This window comes from Marmota marmota, unplaced genomic scaffold (assembly GCF_001458135.2).
Source record: "Marmota marmota marmota unplaced genomic scaffold, marMar, whole genome shotgun sequence".
In the NCBI taxonomy this organism is placed as follows: Eukaryota; Metazoa; Chordata; class Mammalia; order Rodentia; family Sciuridae; genus Marmota; species Marmota marmota.
This window is the reverse complement of record NW_026000005.1, coordinates 42,001,693-42,018,307: the sequence shown is the minus strand read 5'-3', so window position 1 is coordinate 42,018,307 and position 16,615 is coordinate 42,001,693. Positions and strand designations below refer to the sequence as shown.

At 34.8% G+C, this 16,615-nt stretch overlaps 1 long non-coding RNA gene across 1 annotated transcript in view; it reads right to left on the bottom strand.

The window, feature by feature from the left end:
* Positions 1–15,958: 15,958 nt before the first annotated feature.
* The window catches only part of LOC125618354, a 788-nt gene continuing 131 nt past the window's right edge, over positions 15,959–16,615 (bottom strand). The window contains exon 2 of the long non-coding RNA XR_007349642.1: positions 15,959–16,564. This is a non-coding gene — a long non-coding RNA (uncharacterized LOC125618354). The remainder of the gene's footprint in view (positions 16,565–16,615) is intronic.

Sequence of the window (16,615 nt, the reverse complement as noted above, 5' to 3'; positions counted from 1 at the left end):
GGGGGGGGGGGAAACAAGTATTGATAAGGGTGCAGAAAAACCAGGCCTACACACATTGCTGGTTGGTAGAAATATAAAAATGGTGTCACCACTCTTGAAAATATTTGGTAAATTTCTTTTTTAAAAAATCACAAAAATACAATTAACATATATTCAGTTAATTACACTACTGAATATTTATCATCTACCTTAAGATAACTTACAATTACATACAAACTTGGAGAGTATTTTTTCCAAAAAGCTTTATGTGAGATAGCCCAAAAATGAAAAGCCAAAATGTCCCTCCTCAGGTGGATATTTAACTGTGGTTCTGCCCTATCACAGAACTTTCCTCAGCAATAAAAAGAGAATACAGCACTGATAAATGTAACCGTTTGGAAGGATGTTGAGGACATTAGGTTGAGGGAAAAGGCTGGGCTCACACAGACTCTATGACTTCATTCACATAATATTATCAGAATTATAAAACTATAGAGATGAAAATCAGATTAGTGGATACCAAAAGTTAAAGATGAATATATATATATATATATATAGATAGATAGATATAAATACACACACATGCTTATATATAACATATGATATTATATATAAATTATATATGTGTATATATATGTTTATATATATATATATATATATATATATATATATATATATATATATATATATACACACACACACACACACACACACACACACACACATATAATTTGCACAAGGAAAGTTTTATAGTATGGAATAGTTCTGTATATTAATTGTGGTGATAAATAAATATACACATTTGATTAAATTACACAGAAATCTTCACACACCAATTTCCCTGACATTAATACTTTGGTTTTGATCTTACATTATAGCTACTTAAGATGCAACCCTTGGGAATAGAAACTGGGTAAGAGTACACAGGATTATTCTGTATGCACATCTTTACAACATTTGTATATCTATAATAATTTTATAAATAAAAGTTCAGAAGAAAGTTGTAAAACTTCTTGGTATGACTTACTTGAGCTGAGCAAAGTTTTTATTTATTCATTCAATAAATATCACTAATTTTTTTTAACCAGTACTATTGTAAGGAAAGAAATTCATCAGTGAATAAAGCAAGTCTCCATTCTCATCAGCTGTTTATTTAGGTATATGTAAACTAAACCTATATATAATATGTTCAGGGATGAAAAATGTTGTGAAATAAATAAAACAGCATCAGGGACAGAGAACAATGATGGTCAGAGGCCAGCAATTATCCAGTGTGATCACAGAAAGTCACTGTGATGAGGCATCATTGACCTCAGTCTTGAAGACAGTATTCAGGAGGTCATCTGGGGAGAGGGTGTTCTGGGTGCAGGATGTGGCAAGACCCTGATTTTAGACAGATACAAGGAGGTTTATAAGACCAAACCATAAGCAGAGATGGAGGTGGAAACTGGAATTAAGTAATGAGTGCCCAGACCATGTATGGTAAGAACTTGGACTTTGCACTAAACAGGAACCCTCTTGGAGGATATGTGAAAAGTGAAGTAACTTGATTTAGTTTAAAGAACATTATTCAATTTTATTATACTAAACTATATATGGCCTAGAATGGATGTAATAACCCAAGAAAATAACCTGCCACCCACAAATATTCTATTTTCTTGGTGGTGGGGGGGACAAGAATATAGAAATTTGATTTTTAGGACTCCTCAGAACACCAGTATTATTGAAGTTTGTTTGTTTGTTTGTTATTGTCTCTTGTCAAATGTCAAGATATATCTATGTTTAAGGTCTTTCATTGGAAATTTCTTCTCACAGATTTCTACAGTGCATAGTTTTAATCTCTGCAGATCACCCAATTGTGGAACAACATAGTCCATATATATAACCCCCACCTGCCTTGTCCTTCAATTCTCTTATTTACCCTTTCGTTATTTATGTATGAAGCATATTTTATTTTGCAGAAACTGATATTTGTTCTATAAGAAGAGATGAATAGAAAATATTTCACTCCCCTCCTTCTTCCCTAGGTTGTATAGGTGACTGATTTATAAACATCAGGATCACAATGTGTGGAGTAGAGCAGAGATTCTGTGATTAAAAACAGAAATAAGCTTCGATGAAAGAAAAAAGAGGAGCATATTATTCTATGAGTTCAAAGTGACACCCAATAGATGTTGAATGATTGGTAGGTGTCAAACCAGTGGCTACAGGAGAAAATCCTAGGGGGTTCATGTACAGAGCAGATGATCCTCAGGCAAGAGAGTGTTAAAAAAAGATCAGTGGTTATAGTACCAGATGCTGAATTTGCATGGTGCATTGCTATTCTCAGTACAGATGAGCAGAGAAATCTCATAGATGAGAAAGATCCTGTATACCAGCCTTGGGAATCAGAGCAAGTTTGTGCCACCTCCAGGGAGTTCTGCGGAACACTTAGGGACATATGGGGTCCAGTCTGGAATTGCTCAACATAGGGAGCAGCCCTGGTCTCACCTTCTTGAATGGCAGTCAAGGCTTCAAGAGGTTCCTCAGTCCACTTATAGCCTGCTCAGTGTGTATCTTTAAGCTTTAATGGATTTAAAAACTCATACATTTCATGTATTTTCAACACCTGTATGATCTCTAGTGGAAATTTATTTATTTATTTTTATTTATTTTTTAAAAATATTTTTAGTTATAGATGGATACAATACCTTTTATTTGTTTATTTATATGTGGTGCTGAGGATCGAACCCAGGGCCTCACACATGCGAGGCAAGTGCTCTACCACTGAGCCACAATCCCAGTCCCTCTAGTGGAAATTTAGAATTAAGTTAACTATAAGTGTTGAGAATGTGACCAATATGGTGCTCAACTGATAATCAAACGATTAAAAATTATTAATGTTAATAATCTATCTCAAAACACAAACACCAAAAGGTTACTATCAAGGGCAACTTCGAGGCAATCATATTATGAGTACATACCCTTAAGAGAACACAGTAATGTTCTAGCTGCTGCTCAGTGCTGTAAGATAAACATTATGTGTTCTCTGGATCATGGACATTGCCTGAAGTCATGTAAAAATGGCAATAGCAATAATAAAAATGATAAACAGATATGGGTATTTCATAAAGATGAATAAAAATCTATTAATTTTAAAAATAGAATACAAGACCTGGAGATACTGCACATAAAATTATTTGCTTAGCTGCTTTTCTCATAATCTCTGGAGGATATATACTCCTCTTGTCTTCCAAAGCTGGGAACATTTATATTAAAATGAGACTAGTTTAAAACGTTTAAAATTTGGAAACCTCAAAGAAATTTAGAATAAATTCTGATATCATAAAAGATTAATAGATAAATTATGGATGGAAATATATATGTGCATGTATATAGATAGATAGATAGATAGATATAGATAGATAGATATAGATATAGATTAATTTTGTATACATGAAGTGTATATATGTAATGACTTACTGGCCATTACTGGCCGAAAAATGTGTGGTGGTGGGGGTGTATGATGGATGAATGAAGATATTTATTTCTTAGTTGACCAAATTGGTCTTCAAGTCATAACAGTTTAATTATGTTGCTAATGTTAAAGATACATAAAAAAGTATTTTGGTGATACATATGAGATTTTACACTATTTTAAAATCTATAGCAACAGAAGCCTTAGCTAGGAGAAACTTATGAAAACATATAGAAAAGCTCACAGAACAAAAGGAAAAATTAAAATTCTTCTGGGCTTCAGAGAAAACAGGAAATTGGATCTCACCCAAGATCCAGGTAGTTAAATGAATGCTCTCTTAAGTTCTTCAATTTTGAAAAAGTATCAGCCCATTCATTTTTAGTCTATCCCTGTGTTGCTTAGATTAGATTTAAATAGTAAGGGAAGAGGGAAAGGAGGTTCTATCCATTCATTGCCTATTGGCTAGTTGGGCTTTTTTGAACATTTACTTTTTCAGGACTGCATGCAATTAAGAAAAAGTATGTTGTACAACCTGATGTGTACATGGGGTTTGTTTTAACTACATGATAGCGTGTTATTTCCTTCTGATTTGTCTCTTAACAGCTCCATAGTTATGTCAGTTTAACCTTACAGAGTTGACTCTGATACTCATCCAGGATTATTTTGACTATTTAATCTTACTGCAACTTACTTTTTCTGGCTACTGAAAACCTACAAAGATTTAGCCTACTGCCAAATAAAAATGAAGTTTATTTGAAAAACTGCTGAGTCAAACCATTTATTAAGCATCTCTTATATGTAAACTAGGTAGTTAGCAGGATGCACAAAATTTTAAATTCAGAATACAATATGTAGAAACATAACCATGTAGCAAATTCAGTTATTCAAAAATAAATATTTAACAGATAAACCTTATAGTCCATCATATGTTTTTGAAACTTCTTCATGTCATACCTTTTTAAATAATAAAGTAGAAGATACTGAGTTAGAGACTGACTAGCTACTCACATAACATACTGACTCCCCATTCCTCTTAGGTGTAGAACTAGGTAACATTTCCCAATCCCCTGTGCAATAAGTTGTAGGCATGTGACTAGGTTCTATGATACATGCCATTTCAAAGCCTGGCCAAACAATCATTCTACCCAGTCCTCTGAGATCTCTTCCTCCATGTGATTATCTATCTTGATCATTGGGAGCCACATATTGTGCATAGAGTTATACCTCTTTCAGCCTTAGCCTCTGAATGACTGCGTAGATGTATATCTCATGCTCCAAATAATGGTTAATTGTGTTTTATGTAAGTGAAAAAAAATCTAGTTTTTAAAATACTTAAATGATGGGGTTTCTCTAATACAGCAGTTATAGGGCTGTTGTGAGATTTAAATGAGATAATGTATAGGAAAACCTTGTCAGAGTTCTTAACACACATTAAGACCTGCAATAAATGCTAATTGCTACATCTGTATGATCTTTGTTTAGCTGAACAGGAAGGAAACAAACCATGTCTGATTATTTCCCAAAGTATTATGGCTTTCTTGTCTGAACAAATTTTAAGTGACTAATTTTTAAAATTTTCCATTTGAGGACAATGTTTGAGTTTACAACTACCTTCCACAAGTCAAAAAGTCCATATCAAACTGAAGACAATTACTCTTTTAAAAAAATATGTGTAAGCATTATAGTTCATTACTAAAAAAACTAATTTTTAGTGTTTTTAAAACAAAAGCAATCATGCTCCAAATCCTACATGCAACCTCAATCCAGATTTTTTTTTTAAATCAAAAGAGTTTAAGGCCTGTCTTGTATATTTTCTGTGTCTGCAGGCAACTAAATTCTCCATATAGAGAATAATAATATAGTTATTAAGAAAAAATGGATATGAAAATGAATCATAATTAAGCCATCCTGGGTTTTTGTTTCCTAAATATACACCATGCTTATTGAATTTTAAAAAGAAGATTAAATAAATCATATGAAATATCTCTCAAATCAGCTACTTCAATATTTTTATGAGCAGCTTACTAAAAGAATCTTCCATCCAAAATTCCTTATTACATAGTCATTAGAAGGTCCAAGCTATTTGCCTACAATTTGAGAGTATATTTCACTGCCTTTATTCTGCATCCTCTAATAACAGTTGGAGAGAAAAGTCCCTGCTCAGAATGACAGCTTGAGTGGAGCGATCCATTTTGCTTTCATACACAGGAAATTAAATTCCAAAGTGACATACACTATTCCAAAGTGAGTCAATCCAGATTTCTAGTCAAAATTCCGAGAAATACATGTCTGATTTCTCTAAAATCAAGACAGAACTTGAGTAATTCTGCTTGTTGAGGTGTGGAATTTGGAGTCAACACGTGGTCCCCATTCTGCCTTACTCATATGAGTTTGGCTGTCTGATGACCCCACAGTCCTTATAGGTGTTCCCCTGGCATCGGCTCAAAGGATTTAATTATAGCAATGTGTCCATAATCCTAATCTTGAAGCTAGTTCTATAAAAATGATTTCACCAAAATTATGTTGTTGATCACTTTCTGTACATAACCCATTCGTGCACACCTGCAATTAAGATGCTCCTAGCCTTGTGTCCTCCCTGACTCTGCAGACATGTTGAGAACAGGCTTGTGTTTTGTTAATCTACTTCTAACAGGTGCCCAAAACTTAGACCAACATGTTTATCTAGACTAAAGTTTGTTTCTTGGTTGTGAGAAAGGCAATATTTCATTTCACAGAAACTCCTTTGATTGCAGAGATTGGATGTGAAGCTCTTGAATGTTCCAAATATTCCATGCACCCCTTAATCCAGATTTAAAAATACAACAAAAAACAAACCACCAACCAAGCAACAAACAAAAACCAGATTCTTATCTTCCATTGATTCACAGTCCTTTTCACAGGACAGAGTTTAACCTTAATGTACTTTATGAGGTTCATGTAGAGCATTTTCTTTAGTCCTTAAGGACACTGTGTTCTTTCCAAGGTCACAGTGACATGAACAAAACAGCTTTAAATGAATAATAGAGAAGTCTTTGGTGCCTCTGTGCAGATTCTTCAATGTGAACTGCTGGATCTGACACAGGAATTCAAAACAAAATCTGTTTCTGATTAGAAATAACTGAAATGTTTGCTTTGTATCAGGTACAAACCATCACCCACAGAACCCACGCCGAGTCTGCTTTCTTGGAACTACTAGAAGCTAATCTTTCATGTTTATAAAGCTTGTAGGAAAAAAAAAAATCAGTCATTTATGTCACAATTTTCTGGGTAATTAAACAAACAAGCAAATCTAGGAAATGATGAAGTCAAAATTATTTCAATTCCCTGTTAACCATTAGCTCATGTTCATTCTAAAGAAAACAGTATTTTAAAAGTTATTCTTCATTCTGAATACCAGTTTGCACTGGAATGATGGGTTCTTGTTATATGTGTACACTCATGTTGTATTGAAAGAGTCCGGTATCTCAAATTGCAACTTAAACCAGTGTTAGGAGACTCCCCTTTAGGGTCTGCACTTGAGGGGTGGTTTCGGATTTCTGGGCAACCTTCCAAAACTATCCTATCACATAGGGTTTCAGACTCTAATTCAAATCCTCATATCCTCACATTGTACGGAATCATACAATTTGAATTCCTAGTTTTAAGCTTGTGAAAATGCATCATTTTGCATTTGCTTCTGAGATAACTGGAAGTGATTCCACATATCCACTCTACGTGTAAAAATGCACAATTGTTGTCAAACCATACATATATATTTAATGCAATGCTTGCCTTATCTCCTCTCTTCAATCTCTGTCACCCTCTCTCCTGGTTCCTTCTAGCACATGCTGGCATAATAAGTAGCCTTTTGTCTTTTTTTCTTAGATTTAATCTCTTTAGTTATATATATGAACATACGTATATATGTTATGTATTCAGGATATAGGTCTGCATACGTATGTATATAGGTAGAGGATTTTGATCATTTTAATGAAAGTAAGATAATGTGATAGACATATTTGTATTTTTTTCTATTACTAAATTACTTTGTGGAAATCTCAAACTTAACTGGTAGACAGTGGGCTGCTAAGGGAAGGGGAGAGACAAGAGTGATGTAGGCAGGTAGTGGTATAGGCTGGTAGGGAGAAGTGTGTTATCAATGAGATTGTTTAGGATTACCAGGGCACATAGCAATATGGAAAAGCAGAGTGCCTTCTACGTGGGTGAATGGTTCATAGGCCATAGTTCCCTGATTGCCCTTGTCCAAGTAGACTCTTCTCACTGTTCTTACTGCTTCTGCCCTGTTACTTGGCTACATAGTGTTCTTTCTTTATTTCCAATATCTGTATGATATTTCAGGCTCTGCATGGCTCACAACTTCTGTTGTATTCTCTAATTTGGTCTTGAGTTCTCTTTCTCAAGAGTGACTGTAAACTCCAGCCCTGATCTTAAGAGGCTCCTGGGAATGTGGCCATGCACTTGGACTATGTCTTTATGGGTACCTTTCTATCCTGGCAGATGGCCGATGCCAGTGTCTGATGACCAGGTGTCTTCAGAGGAAACTTGCTTATACCGCCAGATGCCCATTTGGGTCTTGTTTTATCTGTGTCCAGTTTATTCCAACCAAGATAGCCACTGTCTAGGAAAACCCTGACCTGGAAATAGTTTAAAAGTCTGCCATTGGGTAAGACACAGAGAAGGCAGCATAACAAGACCTGTGAAATAACAGAAATGTGTTATTTATGGATCCCAGAGCTCAGAGGTCAGTATGCCTCACAGGACAGTGGAATAGCAGGGCTGTGGGGAGCAGGCACACTCAACAAGCTGGTGGAGAGCCAGAGGGAGAACTTACCGTGGCCAAGACCTTTTTTGGAGTCCAGGGTAGGTTTCCTGTAGGGAGTTGAACTTGGTGAATTTAGAGCAAGCAGACATGGTCTCTGGAGTCACATTGCAAGTTTTTTGCCATTTATTTATTTATTAATTAAAGAGATATTTATTATGTGACATGATAATGAGAGAATGAGAATGAGAGAAAAATGAGAGAATGAGAGAAAAAGGAATAATCAGAAGTGTTATTTTATATGGAAGAATTTTAGTTGTATGACTTTTTAAAAAATATCACTTAGTTTTCTAGACTTGATTGGGAAAGTTTATCCCATCACTAGATGGGTAAATAGTCTTTTAATTTTTCTTACCATATTTCTACTTAGACTATTTACTTCTACCATTTCTACCTATAGATTGATATGGAGTGGAAGATTCATGCCTGTCACAAATTGCATTCCCTAGGCAGCTGACTCTAAGAGGATAATCAATAAGCATAGTTTTATCAGCGAGTGCTTTTAGGATTTTGCATGTGGGAGGAAAAGGAATAATAGGAATCGAAAGAGGGAGGATTTGTATTGCAAGGGTGTTTCAATGACGACTCCAGGCAAATCTGTGAAGTTCTGAAACTGGGACTGATCTTTAAAGTTCTGGCAAGGAGCCTGAGTCAAGACTGTACTAACAGGTAGAAATACTTTGGTGAGAAAGATCTTTTCAGCTGAGTAACTCCAAAGAAGACTAACATCCAGGGACTATCTGCAAGAAGTGCTCTCAGCAGGTGGGATAAGAAGGGGGTTCTGGGGAGCCCATCCTGTCTTTACACTATCCAATCTTATTTCTTCCCAGATAAGAAGAAGATGTGCTTGCACCATTTATAAAATAATCTTTCCAAATGAAATATTGCATTATAATATATTAAATTGCATAGGTAAGTATAATAGGGGTTTTATATTCTTATTTCCAGATTCTTTATTCTTTACCTATCATCTATTTGTCAAATTCTACACCAATTGCAGGTGCATGAAATACAATAGCTTTAAGGCACTTTTATGTATCTGACAAGACAAAGTTTCTATCATTGTTTTCTACATCCATATATACATTTCCCATTATTGTTACATGTACACACACACACACACATATTTAACCACACATGATGAGAGGGAATATAAAGTAGATTTATGTTTTATCTCCTGCTTTTGAAGCCCATTTCTAAATATATGTCTTCTCAACTTTAGAATGATATCTTTTAGTAACTCTGGTCTTTTGTCAGCATTAACCAATAATCTCATATTTGGGGTGAGTTTATTGCCAAGATTTTAAAAGCATCCACTCTTAAGACCTCTTCCTTGTACCTCCCTGAATTCTTTCTGTTCAAGAGTGGCTCAAGTTCAGAAGCCTGGAGCAGGAAAAAAGAAAGAAAATAGCATGTGTGTCTTCTCATATCCGGGACTACCTCCAGCATCATTCTGTATCTTCCAATTCTGATCCCTTATAAATGGGTTCCTTGGGGTTAGATAAGAATCAAGAATTAAGCTGATATATCATTTAGTAGATATTCAAGTGATAAATTATTTTTCCTTCATAGAAAATCTTCATGAATCCTGTGGGAATTTACCTTCCCTGCTAGGGAATGACATTTTTTGATGATGTGTTATCTGGCCTTCATGATTTTCCTATCATCCCTGTTTGTAGTCTGCAGAGTTTCAAATCACTATGATGAGCAGCCTTCCTGAGCAAGGTCTTTTCTAGATGACTCTAGTCTGGTTACCTGCCATAGTTCCAATTTGATTCACAGAAATATTTGCCACCTTTATAGAGACAGACCACTCTCAACCTAGATTTTTCTCATGGCTGCCATGAGAAAATATAGACAGCTCTGGCCATTTTTTCCCCTTATTTTTTAAAAATTAAAGCAAATCAAGTATCAGTCCCTTTGGAAAATTTGCATGTGCCCATGATCCAGGTTCTCTCATGAGGTCGTTTGACTCCACTCTGGTTTCCATGGCAGCATTGGTTTACTAATTGTCTTCTGCAAGCCATAACCTCAGGGGTGAGAAAGTTGGAGGCTGAGCAAGATAAGTACTGGGAAGATAGATAACATGCTACAAAAATCTTGTAAAAATCTCCACTTTTCAAACGCATTACATGAGAAACATTTAGTTGTATGTAACATAGAACAAACTATAGCTATTCAAACAGAATTTTTACTGCTTAAAAATAATGAGCTGAGAGGTAAGAAATATTGGCATTGGTAAAACTGGTTCAGAAATAAACAGTACCTAGCTTCTGTCCAGTTTCCAAGTTTTGGATATCCATTTAGCAATCTGAGATATATGAACTAGAGTGTCTCTTTAGAATGCAAAGGTATTCATTATGTGTTGCTATTGTTTTTCTCAGACTTAAGGGCTTCCTCCAAAATGATAAAATAGCTGGTAAAAAAGCTGGCAGAATCTCACCAGAAGGTATCACCCTTTCTAGAAAGACTTGAAAAACCTGCTTAAATATACGTCCCTACAGGGAATTTTACTGATGCTTTTTAAAGGTAATATGGAATCCTATTATTGAACCTGGACTATTTTTAATCTTTATTTACATTCATTAAAATTCCCTGATATTTAATTTAATATGCTTTGGTAATTTTGTAAGGAATGCCCAAAACAAGATGTAGACTACTGCCCACTTTTAAGAAAGTTCCCTCATGCCTTTTTTCAATTAAATCCATGTTTTAGGCAAAGGTAATCACTGTTATGATTTCCAGGCCACCGATTAGTTTATAAACTAAACTATCCATAATGTGATCTTTTACATCCACTTTCTTTTGGCTGTTCACAATTGTTGCTGAGTACTATTCCATTGTATGAGTGGAACACAGTGTTTCTCTAGTGAGTGGACACTTGGTTATCTCCATTTATGGTACATAAAGTTGTAATGAGTACTTTTTAAATCTTTTCTTTTGAAATGTCTTTTCAAGCATTTTTCTCTTTTGCTTATGTGCTAGTTCATCTTTTTCTTATTGGTTTTCCATCTGTGTAGGATGCCCATTTTGATTTTACCATAATTCTTATCTTTCTGGGTTGATGGATTTGTGCTGGTTTTGGAAAGTGTTCCAGCCATTTGCCCCATTCAATCTTTTTTTTTTTTTTTTCTTCAGGGACTCTGTTCATAAGATACGTGTTAAATTACTTAGTGTTATTTCACAGATCTCATTCTGTTTCAGGGACCTTATACTGTGTAATATATCATCTAAAATTTAATAGAGATAACAAAATTTACTTGTTATTACTATCTTTTGTGAACTTGGCATTGACTGGAACCAGCTGGTCAGTTCTCAGTGTATCTTATCTGACTCACATCAGAAAAGCTTCAGCTAGAACCACCACCAAGGCTTTCTCACCCATTCACCTACCAGCTGACACAGTCTGTCCACTATGGCATCCGAGAAGATCAGCAGGAAGACACATACACTAGTTCCTTCCATTTAGCTTGAGTTTCTTCAAAGCATGGTCGCTGAATTCCATGTGCTCCTCTCCCTAGAGAGGGTAGAAATGTGATGACCTTTTCTCACCCAGTCTCAGAAATGACAAGACTGTCACTTTAAATATGTAGTATTTGTCAGGGAAACCACAGTCTCCTCTCAGTGGGAAAGTACCAAAGAATTTGAAGGCATGTTTTAAAATGACTTCATTTCTGTTTTGCTCTTCTTTCTTCGTAGGTATTTTCTATTGGCCAATCTTTAAGTTCATTGACCCATTTGGTTGCTGTATCCAACATGTCAAAGTCATTTAATATAATGTTTTGTTATTTTTTTATTTTGTATTTTCCATTCTACCTTTTCCACTTGGCATTCTTATCCTTTCATGAATGTCATCCATCTTTTCTACTGTTTCATTTAACATATTTCAAGATAATTATTTTACCATTCCTCTCTTCATAATTTCTGGATCTATTTTAGTTGACTATTTCCTTTCTTGACCATATTTCACATTCTCTCATTTCTTTTAAATTTTTATTGCATGTCAAAATATTTGTCTCTAGAAGAAATCACATTTTCCCCTCAATCAGCCAAGAGGGTGATGATATGAAATGGGTGAGGAATCTGTTGCAGCTTTCGTTGCAATTAGTTCACTAGATTGAAATATTTTTTAACAGAGTCAGGATCTTCTCTTTAAGGCTTTAGACTTGAGAACCAGCATGATCCCAGGAATCCATGCACCTTATCACCAGAAATGGTGTCTGGAGAGCTTTTGCTCCTCTTCAGTTCCCCACCTAATTGCTTTGCTCAAATCCCTGCAGAGGGATGAAATACCAGTCACAATTGCTTAGAAACCCTTAGAGTTGTTTTTCTCAGTTCCCCTGTACCATTTTTCTACCCTTGGTAGAGGAAAACAAGACTGTCTCAAGTTGCTTTCTCTCACAAACGTTGTCCATCTTATTTACTGTATCATTGAACATATTTCATGATTTTTATTTTATAGCTTCCCTCTTTAAATTTCAATTTCTTCATAATTTCTTGACCTACTTTATTTGACTATTTCCTTTCTTGACCATGTTTCACATTTTCTCAGTTCTTTCAAATTTTCGTGTTTTAGCCTTAGAAGTAGTTGAGGGTCTTGAATTCGCCAGATACAGAGAATGATTGTTCTGACTTGGTATGGGGGGTACACTTACCTAAGAGGAATTTCTTTAATTTGTTCTGTCTTGCTCCCAATATCAGCATGCTGGCCCTCAACAGTTGGTGGAGACATGTGGGGAAGAACTTGAGTGTCAGTGAGTGCTGGGCTCCTCAAAACGAACCTGACACACCAGTCCAGAAGCATTCCCTAAGAGTGTGTTCAAATTAAAAGGCTGAGTCTTGTGCATAAAGAATTCTTTGCCTCTCATGAATTAGGATGGCTGTGAGTCTCCTCCCTCCTATGAAAGTCTTACCATCTTTTAGAATTTCACTAAATTGGTTTTTATTGCCACCAACTTGTGCAAGTCTGCAGTTGGAAGGATGCCTGTATTATATTACTGTTTGGATGAAAGTGGTAGTCTCTTACAATTTCCCTGTGCTAACTAGATAGCTGTCTTTATAAGTGGAAACAATTCTTTTCTTTATTGTATGGGTCTATGATATGTTTACTTTGCCTCAGATGTTCTTTTATGCTTTTGTTAAAAAAAAAAATTGTCACAGAAAATATCCTCTCTTACATCACAAGTCACTTTCCCCACACCACAGTTGTGCAGATGTGGGTCCAGCTTCATTTGAAGGTGTTTTGCTGCTGTCGTCCTAAATGCATCTCTTTTGTACCTGTGGATCACTCCTCCCTCAGTACCTGGACATCTCACTCCTCATTTTTAAGGAAAGGCTAGTGTACACTTATTTTTTTTTCTTGAATTTTGAAAATCCTGGGATATATGGAAATTTGCACACAATAATTCACTTGCTGAAATTACATGCTGAAAGTAATTATTTTTTGTGACTTATACATCAGAGATGGTAATCTTACAGACCAATACTAAACAGCTAAATGTATTATACTTTCCAGTTTATAAAACAGGCCCAGTAGGACCAATACTATAAAGTATGGCTTAGGAAATAATTCAGTAAAATTTCTATATTATCTAATAGGGCTGATCCTTGATATTATCAGAAAAGAAGTAATCAAAATTATCTAAATGACTTTTTTGGTTTTACACTTTTTTATTAAACCACTTTTTATTTTAAAGTTTTCATTGTGTTTTTACACAAAACTTTCCTCTTAAAATTCATATCAATTAAGAATTCTGGGATTCATTTGGATATTTCTGAATTATAAATTCCTAGGAAAAAATATACAAGTACTTACTTTGATTTTTATGCTTTTGGTCAATTATGCAATATTGAACTGACTACGTAAGTTCCTAGTGGTTTTGTTTCTTCATTATTAAAATTATATCAGAGGCAAAGGATTTATTCTGATGCCAGTTGACTCTTCTTTAGACAGTTTGGGAGTCCAGGATGCAAAGGTTTTATTTTTCTAGGGAGAAGAGATTGACACCTTTCAAAACTATTGAGGTAAGGCCATGCTCAAACATGTCTCAGAAGTGCTCCCAGTGTACTTAACTGTTAGATTGTGCTTCCACAACTTCTTAGAACATCTTAACTAGTTTTAATAGAGAAAATATAGTTAAGCTGTGCAAATGTCCTCTCAGAATTAATATTTGTTGGTGATATTTCATATTCTAGGCACAATATATGTATAATCTCACTCAGGCCTCATGGTAGGATATAGAGGGAATTAACACCATTCTCATTTCAGGAACAAGGAATCCAAGACTCAGAGAAGTCAGGTTCCTTCTCATGGCCAGGAGGGTTCTAAATTTTGGAGCAGGTCTCATAGGATGATTCTTCTCCAGAAAAAGCTCTTACTGTCTTTAGGACTACAGTGTTTGAAGAGAATATGTCATAACATTAATGCCTTCCTAAAATGGAGGGAATGAACAAAATCATAAGTAATCACAGATCTATAAGTAATTTATTGTAAAGTTAAAATGCCAAATTGGAATCTAACACATGTGAGAGGCCATGAAAACCTTGTTAATTGATCAAATACTTTTTAAAAGTTTATTGGTTCTTTTTAGTTATACATGAGAGCAGAATTCATTTTGATGTAATTACACTAGCATGAAATATATCTTATTCTAGTTAGAGTTCCATTTGTATGGATGGACATGGTGATGGATTCACTGTGTTGTTTTCATATATGTAAATGAGAAAATTATGTCAGATTTATTCCATTGTCTTTCCTCTGCTTACCCCACCTCTCTTTCCTCTCTTTCCCATTTTCTAATCTCCTGAACTTCTTTTTTAAATTTTTTAAATTTGTTTTAATTAGTTATACATGACAGTATAATGCATTTATGCACTTTGATATATCATACATAGGTGGGATATAATTTCTTATTTTTCTGAGGATACATGTTGCAGAATCATATTGGTCATTTGTCACATATATACATATAGTAATAAAGTCTGTTTCATTCTACTATATTTCCTATCCCCACATCCCCTCCCCTCCCCTCCCATCACTTCCCGCTACCTAATCTAAGGTAATGCTATTCTTCTCTAGTGCCCTCTACTACTATGAATTAGCATCTGCACAATAGAGAAAACATTTGGCCTTTGGTTTTGTGGTATTGGCTTATTTTGCTTAGCATGATATTCTCCAACTCCAACCATCTACTGGAAAATGCCATAATTTCAATCTTCTTTAAATATGAGTAATATTCCATTGAGTATATGTTACTACATTTTCTTCACGCATTCATCTATTGAGGGACACCAAGGTGGGTTCCATAGTCTAGTATTGTAAATTGACTGCTATAAATATTGATGTGGCCGCATCACTATAGTATGCTGATTTTAAATCCTTTGGGTATAAACCAAAGGAGTGGGATAGCTGAGTCAGATGGTGGTTCCATTCCCAGTTTTCTGAGGAATCTCCATATTGATTTCAATAATGGTTGCACCAATTTGCAGTCCTTCCAGCAATGTATGAGTGTGGCTTTTCCCGACATCCTCACCAACACTTATTGTTGTTTGTATTCTTTTTTTTTTTTTGACTTCAGACACATTTTATTATAATCTTAATATAGTCTACATAAATTTGAACTTGTATTTATTTGGGTTCAGTTATAACATAGCATAATAAAAATCAAAGCACTGGTCCTCTGAAATAAAACAGGCAATCACCATTCAATAAACACACTTGATTTATTTTGTATAAAAGGGTTAAGTTTACAACTAAACTTTTATAAAAAGTTTAGCATGAATAAGTACATCATTACACTTTTAATGCAGAAATATACATCTCTGCCACTATACAAGAAAACTCTAATTAAAGAGTTCACAAGGTGTCACTCAAAAAAAAAAAAAAAAATATATATATATATACACACACACACAGCATTCAGTAGGCTTGGGTCAAAAAGGTAATTTCTGACCAAAAGACTTCATTTAAGTAATCAAATACTGACTCCTTCTGGTATTCACGCTCCACCTTTGAAAAAAGGCAAAGTCTGCTTAGATTGGGCAATTCCTTGTGATTTTAAAGTTTTCGTTCCCCATGGTGGGAATAGTATATAAAGAAAACCTTCCAACTGCAGAAAGGGCATTTAAAAGTCTTTTTCATAAATAACGAATATCACAGTCCAGGACAGAGAACACCCTGGGAAGATGATCATTCTTAGTTTTCCTTCCATTTGTTTTTCTTTTTATAAAGGTCCATTCAGTTTGTCCTCCTGGCGAAATGGTTGAAAAATAAGTTCAGCACCTTAAAAGATCCTGTGGATTTGTTGTTGCTGTTGTGCAAAAAGAATAAAAAGAAAAAAAAAAAAAAAAAAAAAAAAAAA